We start from the raw sequence: 26389 nt of genomic DNA, 5'->3' as shown, positions 1-26389 counted from the left end.
TTTTTTGAAAACTTAACTCTACAAAAACTCAACAAACACAAAAAAATGTTGTAACTCAATAAACACTAAAATAGCTCAGCAAATTCTTAACATCAAAATCTTTAAGATATTAAGTGTGATTGATATTACTTTAACTTAGTTTCAAAAACATAAAATAAATAGTATGAACACATTTGACCCCTAGATTTAACTTGGAAACCCAATTTGGGAAAAACCACCAATTGTAGCTACTTACTGATTTTGGAGCTAACCTTGTTAAAGGTTACAAAAAAAACTATTAGGTGTGACCCTGTTAGAGGATTTAATCACCCTGTTAGGAGTGGCCTTGTTAGAGGTCTTTAGACACTTCAATATAGAAATGATACCTTGTTAGAGAATTTATAAATAACTATTAAGATAACTCTATTAAGAGATTTAAATCACTGCTAAAATGGTCAAAAAGTGACAATGAGATGACCTAATTCTTGATGCAACTAAATTTTTTATTATAGACCTTAATTCTAGCTTGTATACTTGATCTTTCTTGATTGAATGCATCTTTGTATCACAACAAGGATATTCTACTTATCCTTCTAATTCACTTCCTCTTGGCATCATCAAATATTCAAAATTGTTCCGCTCATGCCTCATTTTTTAATACTCAACTTGTACTAAAATTCATTTCTTTCACATTGTTAAGTTAGGTAGAATATAACTTAGAATAATTTATATTCATCTCCTCAGTCGGCTAATACCAAAAAATATTTCAATTGAACTCAATATGCCAAAACAAAAAAAATCTTTCATTAGCCAATCTTGCTCAGTAGACACTAACTCAAAAATGATTTTCTTGTGTTAACCAAGTGAACTTGGTTAACACTGTATATTCAAAAAATTCTTTTGGTAACTAAGTGAGCTTAGTTAACATTGGTTACATACAACATTTCCTTCATTAACTAAGTGAGCTTGTTTAACACTCAACTTTCACAAACTTTCCTTTGACACTTGAGTGAACTCAGTAGACACTGTCTTCTAAACAAAGAAAACTCTAGAATGCTTAGAGGACATAGAAAACTACCTTCAATGCTTGAGTGAGCTTAGCATATACTGACTAGCAATGATATGAAATTTTTTGTAACATAAAAAATAATACACAATTAATCATTTGTTCCAACAATCTCCCTCTTTGGCATTGATGGCAACACAACATGCCATAATACAATAAATTTTTTGAGCAAAAATAAAGTAATGAACATATCCTTAGTTTTATTCTAATTCTCATTCATGAGAACTCCCTCTATCACTATGAAATCCTTAAGAATTTAGTTTTTCCCTTTGTTAGAAAACTTCTCCCTACAACATCTTATTCAAATAGAAAACTCTGACCAGGTTCATTCTCCATTTTTCTTTTACTGTATAAAATTTCTATAAGATATGATAGAAAAATTCTCCCTTTTTGACATCTCATGCCAAAGACAATATTCAGTGAATATCAATGTACCTCATGTACTGATTCATTTGCAATATGCCCTTTATCATTACTACAACAATTGATTGATTTTCAATATGCTCTAGTTGATGCATCACTGAATTTCATTTAGTGAGCTTTAGATAGGGAATGACCCCTAGCTTACCTCTTAGATACAAAAATGCATCCTTAGGTAATGGCTTGGTGAATATGTTTGCAATTTTTTTTTTAAAATTTAAAAATTCTAATGTGACTTCTTTATCTTGTACCAATTCTATCAAAAAATGATAGTTTATAGCAATGTGTTTTATTTTGGTAAGCATCACTAGATTCTTTGATATATTAATTGAACTAGATTTATCATAGTATATAACCATTGGATCCTTGATCCCTATCTTCATACCTACAAAAATTGTTTAAACTAAACAATATTAGAAAATTAACTATTGCTACCACATATTCTGACTCTTTTATAGACTAAGAAATACAATTTTATTTCTTTCTTTTCCAAGACACTAGTTTTTTATCAAGAAAGAATGCTCCACCACTGATGCTCTTTTTGTCATCAATACTTCTTGCCTAATCAGCATCTATGATTACTCTTAGATCTAAATTGCCTACTATTTTGTACCATAAACCATATTCTTCAATACCTTTAAGTTATCTCATGATTCCTTTGATTGCCATCATTTTATTTTCTTTGGTATTTGTTGAGAATCTTGCCACCATACTGACTACTAATGCAATATTATGCCTTGTATTTACTACATACTGCAATTTTCCAATCATTGATCCGTATGTGGTCTAATCTACTTCTTTGGAATCATCATTTTTAGAAAGCTTATGTCCAATAGACATAGGGATTCCAACTAGTCTTGAGTCTTCCATTCCAAATTTCTTTAGTATCTCCTTGATATATTTAGATTGAGTAACATAGATACCATATGTTTTCTACTATCTTAGCAATCCAACAAAGAATTTTTGATGCAGAGCCCTCTGTATTTATCTTCAAGGAATCTTAGTTCAACTCAAGGGATTCACAATAGGCTGGTACACCCTCAAGGAACCAAGAACATCTCAAAGATTACAACAAAGAACCCTGACATTATACACCAATAAAGACAACATCTTCACTCACACAATCAGATTGCTATGTCTGATTGCATTGTTCATAAATTCAGTTATAAATATCTTCTTGAAAAACCCTTTGGAGTAATTGTTCTAAATTAGTAATTCTAAAACATATCCAAAGCTGAGACCAATCCAATTAGTAGATTATAAATTACATACTCTGAACCGAGACCCATATTTTCTCTCATAAATCAGGAACCAAACCATTAACCCTTCCTAGGGAATCAAATAATTTTTTCAAAATAAATTTAAATAATACCAAACCAATTCTTCAGTATCCATTTCTAAGTCTGGTTTCTGAATATATAAGTTATTTTCTTTTCTCATTCATAAATCATTGTATAATATCAAATCTTTTTCTGCAACACCATTGAAGGCATTTAAAAACCAGTTTTCACTCAAATCTTTATAACTTTTCTAAATCTAAATAAAAATGATTAAAACTAGTTTGAAATGAAATATAGTTCACATATCTTTCCAATGAATATAATTAGAGATCCTGGGTCTTCAAAATATGTCCACACCACACGCTGCAACATGACTATATTCAGTGAATCTCAAATCTGCAAACATCCACTTTCACCAAAATACCCATAACTTATTCATTTCTTCATAAAATTGAACCAAACCAAAAGCATGAGAAGAAAGATTCATCATAATATATATCCATTACTATATTACATGGTTTCCAGGCTGTGCATGGTCGTACAAGGCCTGGAAACTACTCTAAAACTTTAAAAAACCAATCAAAATCACAACAATAAAATGCACCAAAAATGTATCGAAGTATTTCCTCTTCTCCAAATTTGATTTTGCTCAACCATAAAATGGTTTTTATATCCATTTGACAGTTATAAACCTTCCTAACTACCTCCAAGACCAACCATATACCTTTTTACATCATTTTTCTATTATTAGCAACTTTCTCAATGTTGCATTTTACAACTTTTTACACAACTTTTACATTTTTGACACAAATGGCTTCATAGCCTTTACAACTTGACCCAAATACAATATAAATGACTCAAATGTATTTAATATCACAAATAATGAATCTTAACTTTCTCATGTTCTTGTATTTAATGTGCTCCTGCACCATACTCCCAAACTTGAAAAGTTTCCAAGTCTCTTGGAAACATGGAATTAATAACTTGCAAGAAAAAATATTAGATCAAAATCCTCATCTTTACCTTCATTTTCCTTTCCCTCTTCATGCCTTTTTCTCTCATCAACTTACCCTTCAAGGACACAGGACTGTCCTCAAAATCACATTCTAAAATACTCCTATCAGTGGAACATCAATGGCTACAACTCCATGGTGCCTTATCAGTAAGAAATCCATCTTTACCATTGCTGCTTCAAACTCACCATAAAAAAATCTCCCTTATGCCTCACCTAGGATTCCTCCTCTTTCCCTCTCCCCCTAGTCTCTTGGCAATCAACTAGACCAATCCTTGGCCCTTGACCATTCATCTTACCCAATAGTAGATTCTGGAAGATGCCTCACCTTCTTTGTGCCATGCACCTTCTACCCAACTTTATCTCCATTAGAGAATGGTTATGATAGACCTTATCTTGTCTACCCATACATCCCAACCTTAATATTCAGCAAGATGGATAAGCACCTACAACCAAAACTCATCAACAAAACAAATACAAATTCTTCAAGGTCCCAGTGTGGATTGCCTCCCTCGGCACTCTACCCACACACTCAAGATCTTCAAGCTCTGATACCAATCTGATGCAGAGCCATCTATATTTATCTTCAAGGAATATTAGTTCAACTCAAGGGATTCACAATAGGCTGGTACACCCTCAAGGAACCAAGAACATCTCAAATATTACAACAAAGAACCCTGACATTATACACCAATAAAGACAACATCTTCACTCACACAATCAAATTGCTATGTCTGATTGAATTGTTCATAACTTCAGTTCTAAATATCTTCTTGAAAACCCTTTGGATTAATTGTTCCAAATTAGTAATTCTAAAACATATCCAAAGTTGAGACCAATCCAATTAGTAGATTATAAATTACATACTCTGAACCGAGACCCATATTTTCTATCATAAATCAGGAGCCAAACTATTAACCCTTCCTAGGGAATCAAATAATTTTCTCAAAATAAATTTAAATAATACCAAACCAATTCTGGAGTATCCGTTTCTAAGTCTAGTTTCTGAATATATAAGTTATTTTCTTTTCTCATTCATAAATCATTGTATAATATCAAATCTTTTTCTGCAACACCATTGAAGACATTTAAAAACCAGTTTTTACTCAAATCTTCATAAATTTTCCAAATATAAATAAAAATGATTCAAACAAGTTGGAAATGAAAGTTAGTTCACATATCTTTCCAATGAATATAATTAGAGATCCTGAGTCTCCAAAATATTTCCACACCACACACTGCAACATGACTGTATTCAGCGAATTTCAAATCTGCAAACATCCACTTTCACCAAAATACCCATAACTTATTCATTTCTTCATCAAATTGAACCAAACCAAAAGAATGAGAAGAAAGATTCATCATACTATATATCCATTACTATATTACATGGTTTCTAGGCTATGCATGGCTGTACAAGGCCTAGAAACTACTCTAAAACTAAAAAAACCAATCAAAATCACAATAATAAAATGCACCAAAAATGTATCAAAGTATTTCATCTTCTCCAAATTTGATTTGGTTCAACCATAAAATGGTTTTTATATCCATTTGACAGTTATAAACCTTTCTAACTACCTCCAAGACCAACCATATACCTTTTTACATCATTTTTCTATTATTAGCAACTTTCTCAATGTTGCATTTTACAACTTTTTACGCAACTTTTACATTTTTGACCCAAATGGCTTCATAGCCTTTACAACTTGACCCAAATACAATATAAATGACTCAAATGTATTTAATATCACAAATAATGAATCTTAACTTTCTCATGTTCTTGTATTTAATGTGCTCCTGCACCAATTTTATCTCTCCAAATATAGAAATCTCAAATTATTTACTCATTTCTTCCTAAAATGTCTTGCACAAGTCATATTTTACTATGAATAAAGTGTCATCCATGAATATTTCTACCAACACAATCTTCTTTTCTAGTCCTTCTTTGATATATAGACTACTATTATCATTTGTTCTTTGAAAATCAATATGTATCAAGTAGTTATGAAGTCTTTCATACTAAGCTCTAGGAGCTTGCTTGAGACCATATAAAGTTTTGTGTAATTTGTAGACCATATCTCTTTTACTAGTATCTACAAAGTATCTACAAAAGCTTTAGGTTGTTCTATGTCAACTTCCTTATCAAGGATTCCATTCAAGAATGTAGATCATACATTCATTTGATAAACTTTAAAACCTCTGTGAGATGCATATGCTAGTAAAGTTCTAACACCTTCTAATCTTGCAATAAGAGAAAATGTTTCACCATAATCAACACCTTCTTCTTTAGAATAACCTTTACATACTAACCTTGTTTCTTTTTTTTGCTGGAAACTTCTTCATCTTCATTTAGCTTATTTTTGAATACCCACTTTGTGCCAATTATATTTTTATCCTTGGGTCTACGAACAAAAGTCCAACTTTTGTTCTTCTATATTTTTTCTATCTCTTCATTCATTGCTTCAATCCAACTTTCATTATCCAAAGCATCTTTAATATTTCTAGATTCAAATTTAGCAAGTAAACATGTACCTTTCAAATTGTTTCTTGTCATTGTTCCATCCAAATTGTCTCCAATGATCTGATCAAGTGCATGATGCCTTTTGACATATTTTTCTAGCATAGGTACTTTGGATTTGGAGTTTGTTTCACTAATTTCTTCATGATCTTTTGTGATAAGCTCAGGTCCCACTATTTGTGACTTGGGTCCATTAGACTTAGTTTTCTCTAGTAATAGCTCAATAGCTTCTAAATATGAGTTGGGTCCTTCAGACTATGACTTGGATTGCATTGATTAAAACTTGATAGATTTTGGAGATTTTGGGGACTCAAGAGGTGAGACCTCTTATCTTCCAGATAGATTTTATAGAGTATTAGGTTCATAGTAAACAAATCATTTTTAATCCTTGGGCTCTTTGTTTCTTTCTTGTTCACTCTTTTTTTGTAAACTCATCAATTCTCACATGTACACTTTCTATGATTTTATGTGTAGGAAAATTCAAACATTTGTATGTTTTACTTTTGTAGGACTATCCTAAGAATATGCTTTCATCAACTTTGACATCGAATTTACCTTTCCTAGATTCTTTCAAGATTTAACATTTTCCGCCAAATAGTTTCAAGTAAATTACATTGGGTTTGTAGTCATACCATAGTTCATAAGGAGTTTTATTTGAGTCTTTCTTTAGCTATGTACTCTATTCAAGGTATGCACTATAGTACTAATTTCTTATTTCTAGTATTTTATTGCAACATTATTTTTTATCATCAATATTCTTGCACAATCCATGATGGATCTATTCCTTCTTTCAACTATACTATTCCATTGAGGTGTACCAAGGGTCGATGCCTATCTTTTAATTCCTTTTTCAATGTAGAATTCATTGGAAATGAATTCACCACCTCTATGTGATCTCAAATAGTTCAACTTCTTTCCAGTTTCTTTCTCTACTTTTTCTAGATACCACTTGCATTTTTGAAAAGCTTCAATTTTTTTTTAGATACATTATAGTCATTATTATAGAATAGTCATCAACAAAAAGAATGAAAAAATTATCTCCATTGTAATTTTCTATTCCAACAAGTCCACATAAGTCTATATGTACAAGTTCTAATCTACTTCTTTAGAATGATAGTTCTTGCTTTTAAAATTAGTCTTTCCCATCTTAACAATTTGACAATTTTTGCATAGACCCATATCAAGTTTCCTCAAGCTAGGCATACCTCTTACTCTTATGTGTTTTCTTATCTTGACCAAGTTATCAAAGTTCACATGACATAATCTTTTGTGCCATAACCATCTTTCTTCTACATGAGCAGTAAAACATGAATTTTCACTGTGATCTAGATAGAATAGATTACCTTTTCTTTGTTTGTAAGATCCAACTAGATTTCCTTTTCCATCTAGTAGTTTGGCCTTCCCATTAATTAATTCTACCTTGAATCCAATGTTATTTAACTGTTCTGCACTTAGTAGATTCTTCTTTAGTCCTTCAAGTAGATTCTTCTTTGGTCCTTCAACCCAATAAGCAATCACACATCTAAGTTCATTAGTTAATGAGATACATCATTTTCCTTTATGCAACAAGGTTCATTGTTTCCAAATCTTGTGCACTACCACCATCATAATTTTCCATGTGTTTAAACTTTGTTTTGTCTATAGTCATATGATATGAGCAGAAACTATCAATAATCCATGTATCCTTTTCTTCTAACATGAGAGATAAGTGCCATTTTATCTCCTTCATCATCAGATTCATCTTTTACAACAATATATACCATTTCATCTTCACTATTATCAGAATCTATAGCCATAAAACAAGATTTCTTACCTTTGCCCTTGTAGTCCTTGTAGTTTTTGAATTCTTTCTTACCTTTGTATTTATTTCTTTTCTTTTCATCCTTGTCTTCTCTTTTTGGGAATCTTGCAACAATCTGACCAACTTCTTCACAAGAAAAATAGAGTAGAGAAATCTTACCCTTGTACTTTCCTCTACCTTTGGAATATTTTCTTGCAAGTATGACTTTAACAACTTCAAGATCACTATTTGAACTTTTTTCTTCTTCACTTCCTAATTGATTGGCTTGTGATTTCTTTCCCCTTTCTTGTGTGGAAGCTTGGCTTCAAATATAGTTTCAATAACTATGGAATTAGGGACATAGTTATCATAGTTAGCTAACTCAAAAGCTGTCAATCTTCCAACTAGAGCATCCAAAGTTATATTTCTATTTGGATCATATCCCATCTCTTGAATAGTAGACACTCAAATTACATAGATAGGAAGAAGGGTTATGAGTACCTTTCTTACAACTATTTTGTCATCAATGTCTCCTCTAGATGCTTTGATTATGCTTATACTTTCTTTAATTCTCTTAACATATTTTGTAATGTTTTCATCTTCTCTCATCATCATTTCATCAATTTCTCCTCTGAGACTTTCAACTTTGGCTCTTCTTACATTATCATTTCCTCCATAGATGGCTTTTAGTTTTATCCACATATCATAAAATGTAGTACAACTTTTGACTTCATCAAATTCAGCATAATTAAGAGTAGATGCAATGTCAATCATCATGATTTTATGATTTTTCTTTTCAACAATATATTCAACTAATAATGTTCTAGTAGGATACTTGTATTAATTATCAAGATACTTACAACCTGAATCACAAATAGTTGCCAAATGTAACCTCATAAGTCCTTGTCATGCTACAAATTTGTCTCAGTTTAACTTGGGAATCTATCTTCTATAAGACATCGTGGTCTTTATCTTAAGTCCTTAAAACCTTCTTTGCAAGAACCAAAAGCTCTAATACCAATTGTTGAAAATATAAGAAGAGTAACTAAGAGGGGAGGGGTGAATTAGTTACCATAAAAATAAATCCTAGATCCCTTAGATGTCAGTACAAAACAAACTTTGTGAAAACTTATCTCTATTGAAACTCAACGAACACATAGAAAAATGTTGTCATTTGATAAACACTAAAATAGCTCAACAAATGCTTAACATGAAAATCTTTAAGATATTAGATCTGATTGATATCACTTTAACTTAGTTGCAAACTCATAAAAGAAATAGCATGAACAAATTTGACACCCATATTTAACATGGAAATCTAATTTAGGAAAAACCACCAATTTCAACTAGTTACTGATTTTCACTCTTTTGAAGTGAGCCTTGTTAGGAGCCAACCCTATTAAAGGTTACATAAAACATTGTTAAGTGTGATCCTATTAGAGGATTTAATCACCCAGTTAGGAGTGGGCTTATTAGAGGTATTTAGACACTTCAATCAAGAAATGCAAACTTGTTAAGGATTTATAAATAGTTGTTAAGATGACTTTGTTAAAAGATTTAGATCACTACTACAATGGTTAGGGAGTAATAATTAGATGAACTAATTCCTTATGCAACTAAATTATTGATTATAGATCTTAGTTTTGACTTGAATACTTGATCCTTTTTTATCTAATGTGTATTTGCATCACAACAAGGATATTTTTCTTATCCTTCTAATTTGCTTCCTCTTGGCATCATCAAATATTCAATTATGTTTCACTCATGCTTCATTTTTTAATCTTCAACTTGACCTTATATTTATATCTTTCACATTTTCAAGTCAGGTAGAATATAACTTAGAATAATTAATATTCATCTCCTCAGTCGGTAGAACCAAAAAAAAATTCAATTGAACTCAATATGACAAAATAAGAAAATCCTTCATTAGCTGACCTTATATGGTAAACACTAACTTAGAAATGATTTTCCTGTGTTAACCAAGTGAACTCGATCAATATTGCATATTGAAAAAGTTCCTTTAGTAATTGAGTGAGCTTAGTTAACACTGGTTCCATCCAAAATTTCCTTCATTAACTGAGTGATCTTGGTTAATACTCAACTTCCACAAACATTCTTTTAACACATGAGTGAACTCGGTAGAGACTATCATCTAAACTAGGAAAACTCTAGAATGCTCGGCAGGCATAGGAAACTGTCTTCAATGCCCGAGTGAACTTGGCATACATTGATTGACAATGATATGACATTTTGTGTAACATCAAAGACAATACACAATTAATCAATTGTTCCAACAAAGACATCATGCGCTTAAGAAAATTATTGGTAACAAACATCTCAAGTTATGACAAGGAAAAGAATAAGAATTGATATATGTTTAAATTTTAAGTTTGAACCCAAATCAATAAATGGTGCTTTCTATAATGAGGATTAGATTCATGAAATGAATGAATAAATTGAGAAGACAAAGAAGAAAAAACCCTCGCCATTTGTACCTAGACCTAAGGACAAAATTTTTATTGGAATAAAGTGGATATTTAGAAACAAGCTAAATAAAAAAGGTGAAGTCACAAGGAACAAGGCTAGACTAGTATGAAAAGTGTATGAACAAGAAGAAGGAATTGATTGTGGAGAAACATTTTCCCCTATTGCAAGCTTAGAAGTAGTTATAACACTACTTGCATATTATTCTTATAAAGGATTTAAAGTGTGCCAAATGGATGTCAAATCTACATTTGTAAATAGAATTTTTGAAGAATAAGTTTACATTGATTAGACAAAAGGATTTTTTGACCCTAGCAAAAGAAACATGGTATGTAAGCTTCACAAGGCTCTATATGGTTTGAAACAAGCCCATAGAGAATGGTATGAGAGATTACACAATTATTTGGTGAAGATTGGATTTGTTAGAACTAATGATAAAAAAAATCTATACTTGAAGACTGGTAGTAACAATGAGATATTTTTATCTGAAATCTTTGTTGATGATATCATAGTTGGAGTAAAGGAAGCACTATGAAAATCATTTGCAGATGAAATGAAGAAGGAATTTGAAATGTCTATGTTTGGTGAGATCAAATTATTTTTTAGTTTACAAGTATATCAAATGAAGCAAGGTACCTTCATTATTCAATCCAAATACATCAAGGAGATATTGAAAAATTTTGGAATGGAAGATTTGATACTATTTAGTATGCCCATGGTTATAGGACATAAGTTATCTATGAATGATGATTCTACTAATGTGAACCAGACATTATATATATCAATAATTGGAAAGTTACAATGTGTTGTTCACAATAGACTTGATATTACATTAGATGTTGGGTTTGTTGCAAGATTTTATGCAAGTCCTAAGGATAATCACATGATGGTTTTAAAAAGGATATTGAGATATCTAAAAGGAACATAAATGTATGGCTTGTATTATAAGAAGAACATAAAGTTTGAACTAAAAATGTTCACTGATTTTGATTGGGTAGGAAATGTTGATGATAGAAAGAGTACAAGTGTAAGAGCTTTGTTTATAAGCAAGAGACTAATTTCATGGACAAGAAAGAAGTACAACTATATTTCTCAATCAACTATTGAAGCTGAATATGTGGTAGCAGTAGTAAATTGTTCAAATATCATGTGGATCAAGCAATTGTTGAAAGAGATGGACAAGATCACTAATCTAGATGTTATCTATTGTGATAACACTAGTGCTATAAACATATCAAAGAATCTTGTGATGGAAACAAAGACTAAGCATATTGCTATCAAGTATCATTACTTAAGAGAGCTAGTTCAAGACAAAGAAGTGAGATTGGAGTATATAAACTCTAAGGAGAAGATAGCTGATATTTTCACTAAGGAATTACCAAAGGATGCTCATGAATATCTAAAAGGTAAATTAGGTGTGATTCCCCTAGACAAGGCTAATTAAGATGGGATGAAGTTCTACATAAAATGTGTTGATCAAAATATCTTATAATATGATGTAGATTGTCCTATTTTAGGAGTTCCTAAAGTAGTGAAGCAAGAAGAAAATAATGCTATATTAGTCATATATAGATGAAAAATGGAGAATTCAATATTAACATGAGGATATCTACATAGAAAAGATGTGTGAGATAGATAAAGTGTCTTTGGCATTTTTGTCAAAGATATAGAGATTTAGCTATTATGTTGTAATAAGAAAGAGGGAGAGATAGAATAAGAACTAAGGGATAGATTGAGTTACCATATAAGAGGAGGCATACATACAAGAGGTAGTTCATAAAAATAATGTGAGGTATTTCCAACAATACATAATAATCTAATTGATTTCATGATCTAAGGGAGCTTATGTGAGTTGTATAGATGAGAACCATAATGAAACTAAGGATATTAATAAAATATATGATACTTATCAGAGAGGGAGATTGCTCAAAGTAGTACATATTTTAGATTGTATGGTAACTAGAGGTGTTTCTATCAATGCCAAAGAGAGAGATTGTTGGAAACTATAATTGGATACAATTATTATGTTTTCATTAAAGTCAAATCTAATTGGTAATATAGTTTTCTATCTGATTGTAGTGTCATATCTAGATGATTGATGAAGAGGATTTGAGTGAAGTTGGACATAACAAAAGTACCTGGAAAGATTGAGTTATGAGAGGAAACTGCAATGGGCACTTGATTAGTTAGACTTTGAATAGATAAAGTGATCTTATTTAATCGTGCTACAAGTGAAGAAGATAGGTGTATTGAAGCCTTGAAGAAGGGATCAAAGAATGACTAAATAGATAGGCTTGACTAAGAAATAGAGTAGAATATTAAGGAACTTGAAGTTTATGCCAAGTAATGCTAGTGTCAACTGGATCCCAGTATGTGTTGAGTAGAGCTAGTGTTGACCAAGAATCACTATTGATTGAGCATCAATATATATGCCAAATAGAAATTAGTACCGATCGAGTAACCTAGTGATGATTGAGCATCAGAAAATAGTGTTGGCTAATGCACAACATTTGATAGTTTACAAGGAAATTATAATTTCTAGCTAACATAGTTGATTTCTTTGAATATGTAAAGCATGTTGAAGATAAGGATAGATGACCTAGAGCATTTAAATCAAGGTAAACTATGTTTGCACATTTCTATGCAAGGATTCAAGGAGAAGTTTGTATAAGGTTAAAGAGAAAATGAAATTTTAGAAGGATTCAATGAACCTAACTAAACCCTAAGATCTATGGTGATGTATAGGCAAAAAAAGATCAAAATTACCTATTTAATAGGTAGAAGGGCTATCCTAATGAGGTTGGAACAATTGTTGATGCTATTGATTGGTGAACTTAAGCAGGAGGTTGAGAAGAGTTGTGAAGAGGTGAGGAGTGATTTCCTGAAGGGTTTACAAGAAAATTAGAGACAAATATGACAATAGAGGCCAGTCAGTGGATCAATATGTGAGCAAAAATGTGTTTTGTATTTGTAAGTGAGTTGTATTACTCAAATCAAATCCTATTGTTACTTTCTAACCATTATATCAGTATTGGAATCCTTTAATCAAGGTTGACATAACAATCATATGTAAATCCTTGAATTAAAGTGGCTTTCTAATAGAATGTTCTAAAGTCCTCTAAAAAGACCACTTTTAATAGGGTGATTAAATCCTTTAACAAGGTCACATTTAATAGTGTATTTTCTAACCTTTAACAAGGTTGGCTCCTAATAGATCTTACTTCAAAAGAGTGAAAATATTGGGGAGTTACTAATGGTTTTTCCCAAATTGGGTTTCCACATTAAATCCTAGTGTCAAACTTGTGTGAATGTTATGTGCAATAATTTATTATTAATGTTTTATATTCTCTAAGTTTATTATGATTAGGTTAGTGGATTTCTAGTTGATGTTATTGATAGTCTTCTATAGAAGCTGAGCTAATGGATGCTTAGATCTAAAGAATTTAAAGTGTTTATTTGTTGAATTGGTACATTTAGACCTTGGATAATGTATTTAACCCCCTTCTCAATTATTCTAAACATTCTAATGGTATATTCATATGTATATGTATATGTGAATGTATATACATCTCTATGTGTGTATGTATATATACATATACATATACATATATATATATACATATACGCATATATGTGTGTGTGTGTGTGTGTGTGTGTGTGTGTGTAGATATATGAATAGACACATATATATACTCATATATACATACATTTATAAACACACACACAGATACACACACACACACACACACACACACACACACACACACATACATATACATGCATACATTGACCCATAGGAGGAGGACCAACAAAGTCATGGCCATGTTTGTTTTAGATAGAAAATAAAGCACTAACCTTCGATTTGATAAATTTAACCATTGACTAGTCCAAATCATCTTCATGCTTTCAAGTAGTCCTATTCAGAAACCTATTATCTAAAACATCGATGGTAGATTTGATAGCTACATACAATGAATCAAATGGCAGTCATTTCCCCAACTTGTTAATGGCAATAACTCTGCCAACATGTGCAATGCTTGACCATAGCCAATAATTATCCATCACATTATTTATCACATAATCATACAACACTCCATCTCTAAGGACTTTATTAGCAAGACCCAGAAGTTCAACATCAAATTAAAGAAAGTTCATGGCATTTGAAAGGTAGATGGACACCAAGCAACGAGGATATAACATATGCTTTGAAATTGGAGAGAGGACTTCATAACTTAGCAATACCCTAATAATTGAAGAACATAATTCAAAATCCATGTGAAAAATGTATTAAGGGCATCATCTGATATTATACCAGTGAAGGAATGGAAAGATAATTGAAGACACACTACAATTCTTTGATTTTGCTCACTCTATTCCATTCTTTTGGCAATTCAATGCAAGATAAGATGAAGTTCCTTGTTTTCATAAACCAATTCAAAATAGCTCATGGTTATTTGAAAATGAAATCATGCATATGGGTATGTGTAGGATCATGGTCAACCAAACTATGCCCTTAAGTGGAAATGAAAAATCAGCAAATTAGGGTTATGTCAACTTGACATGCAATTTTAAACTTGTTATGAATTTTCAATCAAAAAGTTGTGAGAAAAGATTCTAAAGAAAGAAAACATTTATTGATCAAAATTTTGAATTTTCATGCAATAGTACAAAAATTTTAGGACAGAAATAAGTACATGTATGTCTGACCACCTTAATCATAATTAAATGAGAATATTTTTTAATAAGATTATAGATATAATAAGTAGACTCATGCTTAGATGTGATACATATTTTTGGGTGCTTTTATTCTAAATAAATAAATAATTATGAATCTTCTACTGTAGTATTTTTGGAATAAAAAACTCTCATGTCTGATCACTATAACTAATTCAAAACTTTAAAAAAATTAATTTTTCTTTTATTTTCTTTATAGTAGAAAAGGTATATAATGTGATGCATATTTTGGATTTCAAATAAGTTATACTATTTAAAAGTTATATTTTTTTTTTAATCAGTGTGTGAATCAATGCTTTATTGATGGGGACACAACCCAAACAACAGAATGGACACAATAGAAAAGGGGAAGTTATTAACTGAGAAAATAAGCTGGTACAAACAGTGCAGAGAAAATAAACTTCAGAACATGCCCTAAGGGCTTACAATAGCATAAATCTGGAGAATATTTCTCCTTATAGTACCTCCTCTCAAACTCCACCCCGAACTGCCTTTTACAATGCCAAAAATCTCCTTAAATAGACCCTGGAGGGTTAAGGACTAGGAGTACATTCTAGAAAGTGCTAGTAGGCATCCACCGACAAAATAGAAGGTTCCAGAAGCCGCGTTAGAAGTCGGTGCAAATCTAGAAGAATCCAGAAATGGTAGTCGAACTTCCGGGAGGCATAACTTTTGAACCGTAGCTCCGATTGACGAACCGTTTACATTTTCGGAAAGCTCTCAAAGCGCTCTATAGCCCTATGGACAAGCTTCACTCGTCCCCCATTTTTTTGACCCTTTTCGAGGTCATTTAATGCCCCAAACTTGACTTTGAAGCATTCTTAGGAGGTCTCCAAAACCTGAAAAAATGCAATAACTTTCAAACCGTGGGGCCTTTTGACCTAATTCTTTTTCTGAAATGCTCTAAATCTCAATTACATTCATCTGGCCAAGTCGCACCTTCTAGGTTACCAAAATGATGGTCAAATTGCATGCTCCTATTTTTTCGAGATTTTCAAATGCACTGATAGTTGAACTATGAGAGTTGGAACCTTTATTTGAGCCAAATGGGTATCCAAAAATGTAAAGACATAAAACAGAAACTAAGTCTAAGTACTTTTTTTTTTTTTTGGTGACACAGGATTGCCCTTATACCTCTGGATGCTCCTGCATCAGACACCCAGGGTAGATTGAAAAGTGACCCTGTCACTTTATGGATGGTAGAGGAAATCCCAAATGGGAAACCTCAGCTGCTGAAATCCAAGTTGAGTCTTCGATTGGTCGTCCTTTCCATTTGACCAAATACTCTTCATATTGCCTGTTTCTGGTACTCCTACCCACACGATGATCTAGAATGTCTTCTATCTCCTCCTTCTTAGAAGCAGGAATTGGGCATGGCTCTAAAACCAGCTCCTCATCTACACCATCATCATGATACTCTGTTAAATCTGCAACGTTGAAAATGGGAGAAATGTGAATACCATCTGGCAGTTCCACCTCATATGCATTTCCTGAGTTATGTTTCTTCAAAATTTTGTAGGGGCCAAATTTCTTCATTTTTAGCTTGTTGTAAGTACCAACTGGAAATCTTTCTTTTCGTAAGTGCACCATGACAAGATCCCCTACTTGAAATTCCTTATGTCTTCTCCTTTGATCAGCCCTAGCTTTATACTCTTGATTCATCTTGATAATGTGTGCTTGAACCTCCTCATGTAGACGCTTGATGTGTTCAGCAAATTCCTCAGCTTCAGCACTTGTTCTCTCCCCTTGTTCTATCTTCCTCAATTCTGGTGCAGTCCTTGGGCTATTTCCATATACAATTTGAAATGGTGATTTTCCAGTACTCCTATTTATAGAGTTATTATAAGAAAACTCTGCCTGTGGTAGAATCAAATCCCATCCCTTGGGCTTATCTCCAACTAAACATCTCAGCAAATTGCCCAGACTTCTATTTACCACTTCTGTTTGGCCATCAGTCTGTGGGTGATGCGTGGAACTGAATTTCAAGTCTGTTCTCAACTTCTTCCACAATGTCCTCCAGAAATACCCCACAAATTTAGTATCTCGGTCACAAACTATACTCCTTGGAAGACCATGTAGTCTTACCACCTCTTTGAAAAACAAGTCTGCAATATGGACAACATCATGAGTTTTGTGGCATGGAATGAAATGTGCCATTTTGGAGAACCTATCAACCACCACGAATACTGAGTCATTACCCCTTTGTGTCCTTGGCAATCCAAGAACAAAATCCATACCTATGTCCTCCCATGGCCTTGATGGAACAGGCAATGGCTGATATAGGCCAGTATTTTGACTAAACCCCTTGGCAACTTGACAAACCTGGCAACTCTGTACAAACTTCTTCACATCCTATGTAATTTGAGGCCAAAAATAATGTTCTCTAAGAATGGCAATGGTCTTATCCTGACCAAAATGTCCTGCCATCCCTCCACTGTGTTTCTCCTTAATCAGATTTTCCCTCATGGAACTCCTTGGAATGCACAATTGACTACCTTTGAACAACATGCCATCCTGAATCAAATAGTCTAACCACTTGGTTCTATCCACAGCAACAGGTTCTTTACAAGCTTTCCATGCTTTAGCAAAATCAGGGTCCTCGGGGTACAAATTCTTGAGTTCATCAAATCCAACTACTTCAACCTGCATTGTTGTAAGCAACAACTGTCTCCTACTTAATGCATCTGCAACCCTATTAGATTTTCCACTTCTATGCTTCAACACAAATGTATAACTCTGCAAGAATTCTACCCACTTCATATGCCTCTGATTCAATTTACCTTAGCTATTTAGGTACTGTAATGCCTGATGATCAGTATACAAAACAAATTCCTTTGGCAATAAATAATGCCTCCATTTATTTAAGGCCTGAACTATTGCATAGAACTCTTGATCATAAACAGAATACTTCTTCTTTGCATCATTCAATTTTTCACTAAAATATGCAATAGGCTTACCTTCTTGGCTTAATACAGCCCCAATAGCGCTACCACTAGCATCACAATCCACCTGGAATACTTTTCTAAAATCTGGAAGTGCCAACATAGGCTGTTCAGTCACCTTCTTCTTCAACAATTCAAAACTTCTTGCAACTGCTACAGTCCATTTGAACTCTTTTCTATCCCCTCTTATTGTATCAGTTAGAGGTGCACATATGCCGCTAAAATTCTTAATAAACTTCCTGTAAAAACTAACCAGACCATGAAATGATCTTACCTCCGTAGCAGACCTTGGAGTAGGCCATTCCAAGATGGCTTTTACCTTCTCTGGATCCATTTTGAGACCTTCAGGTGATATAACAAATCCCAAATAGACTAACTCCCTTTTTGCAAAGACACACTTCTTTAGATTAATTAACAGTTTCTCTTCCCTTAGCCTTTCAAGGACACTACGAATATGTAGTAAATGTTCTTCCAAAGTCTTGCTGAAAATTAAAATATCATCCAAATAGACAATAACAAATTTTCCCAAGAACTTCTTAAGTACCTCATTCATGAGCCGCATGAAGGTGCTTGGGGCGTTCGTCAATCCAAAGGGCATGACTAGCCACTCATAAAGAGCCTCCTTGGTCTTGAAGGCTGGTTTCCACTCATCTCCTTCTCGAATCCGTATTTGATGATAGCCACTCTTCAGATCTATCTTTGTGAAGTACTCAGCTCCACTCAAGCAGTCCATAAGATCATCCATCCTTGGCAAAGGAAATCGGTACTTGATGGTTATCCTATTTATAGCTCGAGAATCTGTACACATCCTCCACTCTCCATCCTTTTTTGGTGTGAGTACTACAGGTACTGCACATGGACTCAGGCTCTCTCGAATCAAGCCCTTCCTCAACAGCTCTTGAACCTGCCTATTTAGCTCCTTTGTTTCAGTAGGAGTCATCCTGTGAGCAGCCTTGTTAGGCAAACTAGCTCCTGGAATCAGATCTATCTGATGACTGATTTGCCTTACTGGTGGCAATCCATCTGGAACATTATCAGAGATAATATCTCCAAATTCCCCTAGTAAATCTGAAACTTCAAATGGTATTTCACTACTACCTTCTTTATCTTTCCTAAGAATCAAAGCATAGCACATACGCTGATGTTTCATGCCATCTAAAAACTTCCTTCCATCAACAAGACAAATCCCAACACTGCTACATACCTTTTCACCTTCCTTTTTCATGGGCTTCAATTTGTGGCGAACTCCATCCTTTGTCAGAGAGTATGTGTTTGCATGCCCATCATGTATTGCATGTCTATCAAACTGCCATGGCCTACCCAACAATAAATGGCAAACATCCATCGAAATAACATCACAGAGAACTTCATCATGGTAACTTCCAATTTTGAATTTTACTAAACATTGTTCACTCACCAGGACCTTATGATCATCTTTTACCCAAGAAATCCGATAGGGCTGGGGATGTTTCTCCCTCTTGAGCTTCAGCTTAGAAACCATCTCTTCTGATACCAAGTTATCAGTGCTACCACCATCAATGATCACATCACAACATTTATCCTCACACTTGCATCTGGTACGGAACAGACTCCTCCATTGTCCTGGTTCATTCTCACCACTTAGTAGGACTCGTTCATTTACCAAGGTCTCTCCTCTTTCTGCATCCTCTGAATGTGATGATTGTGCATCCTCATCCACATGAGCAACCCTAGCTTGGCCCTCAGCTCTCCTATCTGTCCTTCCTTGTCGTTGAGGGCATTCAAAGGCACGATGACCTTCTTCATTGCAATGGAAATAGGTACCACGGAAGCCTCCTCTTCCTTGCCCACTTCCTCTACCTCTTCCTCTTTGATTTCCAAAATCTTGATCACGGGAGCGATTGAAACCCTCATTCCTCTGGTTCCTGCTAGTACCCTCATCTTCATTTTTCTTTTGAGTTTCATTACGACCTCCAGATGATCTACCGCTTCCCCTTCCTCCTTGACTGCGCCCTCTTTGTCTTCCTTCAAACCTTTTACTCAGCTTCTCTTCAACTCGTAGGGCAAACTGGTATGCTTCTTCAACGCTGGTCATTCTTACCAGACTTAATTCCTCCTGGATGCTAGGTCGTAACCCACTGATATAACGAGCAACCTTCTCCTTATTTGCTTCTGCATGCCCCACTCTAATCAGGAGTCGGTAAAACTCCTCTGTATATTCTTGGACTGATCTTCCTGCTTGCTTTAACCCATGCATCTTCTTAAATAGATCAAGCTCGTAGTCCACAGGAATGAACTGCTTCTTCAATTTGTCCACCATGCGATCCCATCTTGTGATCTTCTCCTTTCCTCTTCTAAGTCTTTCCAGTTGAACCTCTTGCCACCAAATTTTGGCATGGCCTTTTAGTTTGGCCTTTGCAAACTTAACCCTATCTGGGTCCCTTATATCCTCATACTCAAAGTATTCATCCAGTTCATTGATCCAGTCGATCAACTCATCTGGTTTCAAATTTCTCGAAAATATACCCACTTCAATTGTAGGTCTTTTTCCAAACCTAGTAATGGCCCTAAAAAGCCTTTCCTCTACAGGATTCAGAACTTCCCCGTCAACTTCCATTACTTCCTCTTCATTTTCATCCTCACTATTGTCATCTACGGCAATATTTGCTCCTCTACGAAGCTCCTCTTGCAATGCTTGTACCTGTCTCTGGAGGGCTCTAACCTCCTCAGGATCAATAGCTCTGGCCCTTCCACCACGCTCTCTTCATGGAGGCATCTTCTAACTCGAACCCACAACCACACAGTCCTAGTGCAAACTGCCTCACAGTCGGCGCTCTGTCTACACACTCAGGAAAATCGGCTCTGATACCACTTGATCGGGACACAACCCAAACAACAGAATGGACACAATAGAAAAGGGGAATTTATTAACTAAGAAAATAAGCTGGTACAAATAGTGCAGAGAAAATAAACTTCAGAACATGCCCTAAGGGCTTACAATAGCATAAATCTGGAGAATATTTCTCCTTATAGTACCTCTTCTCAAACTCCACCCCGAACTGCCTTTTACAATGCCAAAAATCTCCTTAAATAGACCCTGGAGGGTTAAGGACTAGGAGTACATTCTAGAAAGTGCTAGTAGGCATCCACCGACAAAATAGAAGGTTCCAGAAGCCGCGTTAGAAGTCGGTGCAAATCTAGAAGAATCCAGAAACGGTAGTCGAACTTCCAGGAGGCATAACTTTTGAACCGTAGCTCCGATTGACGAACCGTTTACATTTTCAGAAAGCTCTCGAAGCGCTCTATAGCCCTATGGACAAGCTTCACTCGTCCCCCATTTTTTGACCCTTTTTGAGGTCATTTAATGCCCCAAACTTGACTTTGAAGCATTCTTAGGAGGTCTCCAAAACCCAAAAAACTATAATAACTTTCAAACCGTGGGGCCTTTTGACCTGATTCTTTTTCTGAAATGCTCTAAATCTCAATTACATTCATCTGGCCAAGTCGCACCTTCTAGGTCACCAAAATGATGGTCAAATTGCATGCTCCTATTTTTTCGAGATTTTCAAATGCACTGATAATTGAACTATGAGAGTTGGAACCTTTATTTGAGCCAAATGGGTATCCAAAAATGTAAAGACATAAAACAGAAACTAAGTCTAAGTACATTTTTTTTTTGGTGACACAGGATTGCCCTTATACCTCTGGATGCTCCTGCATCATTTATACATAACTCCATTAGAAAATGAATAATAATTACTTACTAAACTCATAATTTGACAGTAATTAGATTTAGGGAAAGATAAGAACATTCTTAAGAAACCCTTTACATTTCATCAAATTTGAGTGAAAAAAAGTCATGAGACACATGTTTGCAGTAAAAAACACACAAGAACAAGCCAAAAACATGTTTTTGGGACATTTTAAAAGTTGACCATGTAGGGTTCCTATCCAAAGCAATACTAGGCTTTATAAAGGTATTAATATGTTGGTTTGGTGTTAGGATGGGTGGGAAAGAAGTCAGAATAGATTTTGAAATTCTTTGAGACATTTCAAAACTACATATTTTTTAGATTGCCACTTTTTGGCACACTATGATCCTCCACATACCCATATGTTATAGTGACCCCAAGGTGAGTGAAATCATATAGAGAAATTGGAAATGAATAAAAGAAAAATGATTACCTAAATCTCATGAGAATGGAATTTTACCATTAATAGTTTGAGTGCCACCTTAGCTTGTAAGATGGTCACATACACATGCATGCATACAAAGAGGGACTCATGGTAGCCAAAGGATAATTGAAGTGACATATTGATGGAAAGTGCTAAATCCTCACTACTTTATAGGGAATTTGAAAAGTTGTTTTGAAAGATATGAAGTGTGCAAAAATCAATACCATTTATCACCACACGTTGTCAGACCTCATGAAGTGCCCTTTGATGTCACATATGGAAGATGTTCAACCACATTGGAGTTCCAATTGCCTATTGTACTATTTCCTTTGAAAGAGTAGTTTCCACATTAGTGAAGTCATGGATATTGGGAGATGACTCATTAAGACTTATTTCTATTCCATTAACAACTATATTAGAAAATGCATCCACTACCATGTTGCCTTCCCTAAAAATGTGGGTAATAATTACATTTTCAAATCTTGATATAACTTTCAAGATTTTCTACATTATATATCCAATCTTCTCATTTATTGCTATCCTTGATTTAGCTATATGGATAACTATTGCAATCTCCTTCAACATGCAAATTTTTGACACCAAGTGTTAATGCTGCTCTTAGGATGAAAAGTAGAGAAAGTGCTTCTACTTTGTTATTTGTTGTGTAGGGGATACAAATTGTAGATCCGAGGATCAATAGGCCCACTTCATTTTGGATAGTGAAATTGACCATTGACTTTCCTGGATTCCAATGCGATGATCCATCAAAATTTAGTTTCACATGTGTAGGCACTGGAGGAGATTCTTTAACACCCAATAATGTTATTTTAATTTAAACATTTCTTTGGGGGGCAAAATGTTGAAACTAAAACTATTCCTTATTATTATCATTTGTTTTAGATTAATTGTGATTAATCATTTATATCATTTATTTATAAATATCACATGATTAATAATAATCATCTAGCAATAAATCCATTTATCTAGTTAAAATATATATAATATCATATATATAATATCACTCATATATATAATATCACTCAATAAAAGAGAGTTTGTTGTCTTTTTTTCTATAAAAAAAATCTATTCTGATCTCATCAATTAACTCATTCTTCAAATTACTAACTTCTACATTAAAATGTCTATTAAATAAGTTATTAAATGATTTGTTTTAATATTCTTACAAGTTTTAAAGTCTTCTTCAAATGAAAAGTTAATTTGCACTTGTTAATTAAATAGATGTTTTCTCATTATCTTTAGATCATTTTGAAATGACAAAGTTCACTTTTATAATTGAGTTGCCTCTTGGGTCATTTCAATTAACCAATACATCATTCTTATCATCACATTCTTACTTTGAATTCTATGAGTATAATAATTCCTTCATCATAATCAATTATACATCAAGTCTATTATTGTGTATCTATCACTTATCAATGTTGTGCTATTGAGATCACATCCACAAATCAAAGGTGAAGCAACACATAAATATGAAATATGATTTAATTTCTCTCTTATTTGTTTCCATGCCTTTTTATTTTTTATTTTTATATTTTCATTTTTCTTTCCATATCCACTAATTGAAGGAAACTTTCCTTAAATTTCATATTTCCCACTTTATCATTTTCTTGATACCATATATATTTTTGTATCATTATACACATCCTTTATTGTTCTCTTTATCCTTATTTGATCTATCATTCTTAAAATGCATTATTTTTCATATCAATTCTTTTAGACTAGTTTTTGTTTTACTTTCATTTTGGATCTATAACATTAATATGTGATATGTTTTATTGTTATCATACACGTTAAAACTAATCTATCTTATACTATACACAAACTCATGGCTATTATGATAAACAATTTTTTCTTAAATTATTAGCATTATTGCAAATTTATCTACTAATACATATTTTACCTTATGACATATGTCATTCTTATGGTCATGTACACTCCGGTTATTATCAAAATGAATGCCATGACAAAGAATAGTCTTTATTACATAAACAAAGAAAAAGTCATGTTAGACTATATGAAACAACTTTTTATCAGTTTTCTTCATAATTTCCTATTCAATATTTCACCACCTATTTTGTCCAAGCATTACGTAGCTACCACGCTGCCATTCAAATTGGCCAATATCTTGTCACTAAACTCTCCAACATTTTTTAATATCAGGATTCTTTTGAGTATTTCAATGAATTCCCTGAGTTTTAAGAGGCTGAATTTTGTATTACAAAACTTTGTTCTTGTTTTTTGGGAAAGGCTGGTAGATGGAGCAACATCAGTGAACTCTCTAAACAATTGATTAATTTAAAGAGATAAACACATATTTCAAGCACCCATCAATGGGTAATTGGTCTGTCCTTTGCAAACATATCAGTCACCATCAGGATGAAAATTAAAGGCCTTTCATTTGTTAACTGGTTTCTATCACAAAACTGCATTCTCCAATCATTACTGGTTTTTAATTATTTTTTTCAAATATTTACAAAACTGTGGCTTCCCAATGCATAGAACTGAGCGTAATTTCAGATTTAAAAACTCTTCTAGATATTTAATATTTAATATTTTATTTTATTCCTGGAGAGAGCCAGTCTGAGGAGAGGCCTAATCCCAACACATGCACGAGCATTGGATCAAGACAATTTTGTGGAAGGAAAATGTTTAAACACATTTCTTTTGGTTTTAGCTGCTCTTTGATTAGATTTTCTGATGTTTTTAGCACAAACGAAATACATGCCGGCTGCAGTCGGCCAGCAGAGGATCATAATCTTGCTCATCATACCCAACAAACATCCAACGACAAAGCATTCAAAAACACAACCAGACCATTTAATGCAATTTATCACACTTGTCAATTGAATTAGTCCGTGGAATAGATAAAAATTTCAAAATATTTATCTCTTGAATAGATAATTTAAAATACTTGAAATGGTAGAATGGAATCAATATAAGTTGAATGGAATCAATATAAGTTTGAATAATTATTTGGCTTACATGGTACTTCTAGTGGTAATCCATACAGCACAAAGAACATTACAACCATGCGACCAAATCTGCACATTAGTGAAGACAAAATGGAATTATCAATTAATGATTTGTTGATTACAAAATACACAACAATATGTTGAAATTCTAAATTATTTTGAAGAAATGAGAAGCATGATATTTATTAAATAGAAAACCAAAATTTATGGATATGTTTTTCAAAAGAGCGTAAGTTATCAAAATAATTAAAATGTCATAAAGTTGAATAGACATGTCTTAGTCATTTTATTGTCAAAACTAGACAAATATTTAATTCAATAATAAAGGAACAAGATTCAACCAACCGTTGAAATATACATAAAATGAAAGTTCAAGTATACAAATTTACAAGATGGACTATAACGCCGAGAAGTATATACAAAATGAGTCAAATTTCACAATAAACACAAGATGTCGACCAACATGTTGATTGTCTACACATCACATAAAAGTACAATCATACATAAGATATATGGTAATAGGTTAAAATAGAACAAAATCTCATAACATGTCATCAGACTATTTGTCATTTATTTGCATGCTCATGTCTTGTATGCTAGCAGACTCTTAGTCATCCATCTATAAATCTTGAGATGTAAGTATGGTCCAAGTGCTTTTACCACCCAACTACAAAGTGGTTAGCTTCCTTGAAGCTCATCATGAAGTGAAGAGTCACTACAACATTCAGAAAGGCTAGGTTACTAAGAGGGGAGGGGTGAATTAGTAACCCTACAAAACTTTTAACTTTAATTATCCAATTAGCATTTAATCCTTCTCACATAATTTGATCTAATTGCATGCATAAAGAACTAAAAATATGAAAGCATTTATAACACTTTGACACATAGATTTGGTTCAACTTAGAAACCTTCCAAATAGAAAGTAAAACTGGGGTAGGGATGATACCCACAAGCTTTACTACTATAGTATAAAGTTGGCCTATTAAGGCTTACATTGATCACTTCTGATGATTTGCTCTGTTAGGA

The sequence above is a fragment of the Cupressus sempervirens genome, chromosome 5 (genome assembly GCF_028749045.1).
Source record: "Cupressus sempervirens isolate cs-2001-9-10 chromosome 5, ASM2874904v1, whole genome shotgun sequence".
Taxonomy (NCBI): Eukaryota; Viridiplantae; Streptophyta; class Pinopsida; order Cupressales; family Cupressaceae; genus Cupressus; species Cupressus sempervirens.
The sequence above is the reverse complement of the archived record's forward strand: the minus strand, read 5'-3'. Positions refer to the sequence as shown.